At 34.2% G+C, this 4368-nt stretch overlaps 1 non-coding gene across 1 annotated transcript; it reads right to left on the reverse strand.

Moving 5' to 3' along the window:
* Window positions 1-326: 326 nt before the first annotated feature.
* LOC125164996 (U6 spliceosomal RNA) lies at window positions 327-434 on the reverse strand. Its single transcript, XR_007151905.1, has one exon. It is a non-coding gene; the product is annotated as a U6 spliceosomal RNA (small nuclear RNA).
* Between the last annotated feature and the right edge of the window lie 3934 nt (window positions 435-4368).

The following is a 4368-nucleotide window of genomic DNA, read 5'->3' on the forward strand; positions in this document are numbered from 1 at the left end:
CTGGAGCCTACTTCAGATTCTGTTTCTGCCTCTCTCTGCCCCTCCCCTGCTCACAATCTGTCTCTGTCTCTCTCAAAAATAAAATTTAAAAAATTTAAAAAATAATAATTCACTATGATGTTTCCTGCTTTTATAGATGAAAAACAAAAAGCACAGAGAGGTATCTTGCTCAGGGTTACAGTAGTTTTCACTTTGGGCCAATTACATAGAGTACTGCAGTGAACATTCATTTACGAATACACACACACATGTTGAGGGAACATATTTTCTGTTGGGTATATTTTAGATGTGAAATTACTGGGTTATGAGACATACCTATGGCCATTTTTTTTATGGAACGCTTCACGAATTTGCGTGTCATCCTTGCGCAAAGGGCCATGCTAATCTTCTCTGTGTCGTTCCAATTTTAGTATATGTGCTGCCGAAGCGAGCACGGCCATTTTTAATACATATTGCTAGATGATCTTCCTAAGTGATACTGTCTGAGAATTTTAGTCGCGCCACATTCTTACCAACACTTGATATTGTCTGTATTTTTCATTTTAGACATTCTGGTTAAGTATACAGTGAAATGTCATGTGGTTTTCATTTGAATTTCTCTGATGAGTAATGAAGTGTTGATGCATTTATTGGTCATTTGAACATTCTTTTTCTCTAAGTGCCAGTTAAGTGCTTTGCCCAGTTTTGTCAGTTCTCTCAAAACTCATCTGTACGTTCCACACAATCCCACTTTACATCTTAGCAATGTGTATATGTGTGTATATAAATTAACAAGAAAACTGCAGAAATCATATGGAAATGCAAGCATTCAAGCAGAGTCAAGGACATTTTACATTAGCAGATGTAATTATAAAGTTAGAGTAATTAGCTCGTTGTGGAATAGGCTACTGGTTAGACAGACCAATAGAGAAGAATAGGGAATGTGTACTTATGACAAAAGTGACAGTGGGGATTTCAATAAATAGTTCTGGTTCAGGATGGAAGAGATGAGAGACCAAGGGAAAAAAAAGGCAACTTTTTAATGGAAAAATCTTTATCAATAGTAGAAACTGATTACAGTGAGATCTTATTTTTTTAAATAAATAATGTGAATAAATTTTGCAAACAACAAAGCACTGGGTAGATAATACTTGTTACTATTATTCAAAAGAGGAGGAGACCACTGCAATAAAATTTAGCATCAGACAGAGACCTACTAGGTTTCCTCTATTTTTTTCCTGTCCTTTTGTCCCTTAAAACTATATTTTCAGAACATAGTCTAGTACAGAAGATGTGAATTGACTTCCTAAAGCAAATCTCGGCAGAAAAGGCACACCATTCTGCTATTCCACCTGATCTAAACTCATCACTGGATTTCAACAGTTCCTTGGAAAGTTTCAGAATCTCTCTCTGCCTATAGTGGAGACAAAACATATTTTAGAAAACCACTCTTGATTTCCCTAATGAAGGAAATTTGGAATATCTGAAATTTCCTTATCCTCTTGTTGAAATTAATTTGAAATGATGGAACTCTTTCAAAATCAGAATAGTTATTTTTTAATAGTGCATTACTCATTAGGTCACCCGTAAAAATCAGCCCAATATGACTCAAAACTAGCACTGAAAACATTTGCAAATTGTATTGAACAGGTTCATGGTTCTCTAATGAACCAACCAAGGCCAAGTTAGCCAAAATGAGTGACTGCTTATTCCAATATATTCTCTCACTTTCCATTCTTGTTTCTTTTAAGGTAATCTGTTTTTAAACAGACTTCTTACAATGCACTTAGGAGTCTGCAAAATAAAAGTATTCATGAATGAGAAAAGCCTGCAGTTGAAAGAAGCTTTTCTTTCAGAGGTGAAAACATGCAGGTCATGTGATTCACAAACCTTGCATCAATTTTGACAATAGTGTTACTCTCAATTAAATAACTACTAATTCCCTACGTGATGCTTCATGCTTCATTCCTTTCCATCTTTTTTTAAAAATGAATTTTAATTCACATGAGTTTTGCGGTAAAATAGTTTCCCAGATGTATGTGCAGGAAATGATAAAAAGAGAGCTGAATCTACAGTTGGAAAGGGATATTCATGGCAGAGTCCAGAAAAAACCCAGACTGTATTCCTAAGGTGCAGAGAGGCAAATTCATTGGACACTTTTTATTTACCACTCTGGATTGAATAACATTTCATCTATTTTGTGATATTTTTTTAATGCCAAGAAATACTAACTTGGATAACTTTGCCATCTTTATAAGAAGATAACTTTCTGAAACACATACAAATATTTTAAGATATTGAATGAGACATTTTATTATGTATTTATGGCAACCACTCTCCTTCCCTATGTGATTGCTAAATCTGTGTTCCATATAAATATGTATTAGGTAATTTGAACCATAGCTTTTTTTAAATTATTATATCAAGAAGGCTATTTATTTATATATTTAATTTATGTATGTAAGTATGTCTTTTGACCCTTTTCATCCATTTCTCTTTTATCTTAGCTACTGTAAATTTTTTTTTATTTTTTTTTTTCAACGTTTATTTATTTTTGGGACAGAGAGAGACAGAGCATGAACGGGGGAGGGGCAGAGAGAGAGGGAGACACAGAATCGGAAACAGGCTCCAGGCTCTGAGCCATCAGCCCAGAGCCCGATGCGGGGCTCGAATCCACGGACCACGAGATCGTGACCTGGCTGAAGTCGGACGCTTAACCGACTGAGCCACCCAGGCGCCCCTTATCTTAGCTACTGTAAATAATGCTGCAATGAATGTGGGAACGCAGATATCTTTTCAAGTTAGTGTTTTTGTTTTCTTTAAATAAATACCCAGAAGTCACATGGCTGGATCACATGAGAGTTCTATTTTTAACTTTTTGAAGAACTGTTTTTCACAGCTGCACCAATTTACATTCCCAACAGCAATGCACAATGGTTGTCTTATCTTCATATCCTCCTCAGCATTTGTTACTCTTGTCTTTTTGATAAAAGCAATGTTAACAGGTGTGAGGTGATATCTCATCATGGCTTTAATTTGCATTTCCCTGATGATTAGTGCTGTTGAGAATCTTTTCATATGCATGTTGGCCATTTGTATGTCTTCTCTGGAAAAGTGTCTATTTAGATCCTCTGCTCATTTTTTAATCCAGGACATTTGTTTTTTTGCCATTGAGTTGTGTGAGTTCTTTCTATATTTTGGACATTAGCCCCTTATCAGGTATCTGATTTCCAAATATTTTCTCCCATCCAGTAGATAGTCTTTTTATTGTATTGATGGTTTCTTTTTGCTGTGCAGAAGCTTGTTGGTATGATGTAATGCCACTGATTTATTATTGCTTTTGTTGCTTTTGCTTTTGGTGTCAGATTAAAAAAAAAATCATCTCTAAGACCTATGACAAAGAACTTACCACCTATGTTTGCTTCTAGGATTTTTATGGTTTCAGGTCTTACATTCTAGTCTTTAATCCATTTTGTGTTAATCTTTGTGTGTAGTATAAGACAGTGGTCGAATAGTTTAATGATACTTTTCCTTAGAGCTAATTAAGATATCTCTGGGTTTATAGTGTACTGCCAGGTACAGGTGGAACATGCTAAAAAGTGCAATAGGACAGTGAGAGTACTTTTGTTCAAATCCTGGATCTGATAATTACTTTACTGTAGATTTTAATAATCTGAACAAAATTAAAAGTTGGAATAAAGAAGGAAAATAAACATAAACCCAAAGTGTAGTTCTTTTGTGTGATTATAAAATGATCTAAGTGGCAGGCACAATGTATGGCACAGTAAGCAGGATAGTGATTTGATGATGATGATGATGATGATGGTGAGGGTGATGAAGATGATGCTATATTAAGCCAAGTCAATCTGCTTTGTATGGGGTACTTTGCTAGATGTTAACAAATATATGAGTATATAAAATAGACATTGTTCCAGCCCTGATAGAATTTATTGTTAACTTGAACAAAGCTTCATAAGGTTAGGCAATGAAAGCTAATGATTTTTGAGTTCAACTTTAATAGAAAAAGAACATTTGAAGAAAAGATTTTTGAAGATGAAAACAGGAATGCCTTCCAATATCTTTTTTTTTTTTTTTTGGTTACACTTTCTACTTGGCTAGGACAAATATTTGTGGGCCTTGGAGGAAATTTAAACTAATCTTAGGCAGTATTGTCTCTTTAGAATTTTAACGCAGCTTTATGTATGCATTTACCCAATTAATAGCAGAGTAAAATATATTTAATAAACACTAAATATAATTTAGGAAAATCAATTCATTTACAAACCTAAATAGTTATTTGTATATTGAGGCCGAAATTAGAGAAGTAAAATTTAATGCTAACTTTAGGTGATGTAATACATCCTATAATTATATCACATTTTTCTATCT

This window comes from Prionailurus viverrinus, chromosome B1 (assembly GCF_022837055.1).
Source record: "Prionailurus viverrinus isolate Anna chromosome B1, UM_Priviv_1.0, whole genome shotgun sequence".
NCBI lineage: Eukaryota > Metazoa > Chordata > Mammalia > Carnivora > Felidae > Prionailurus > Prionailurus viverrinus.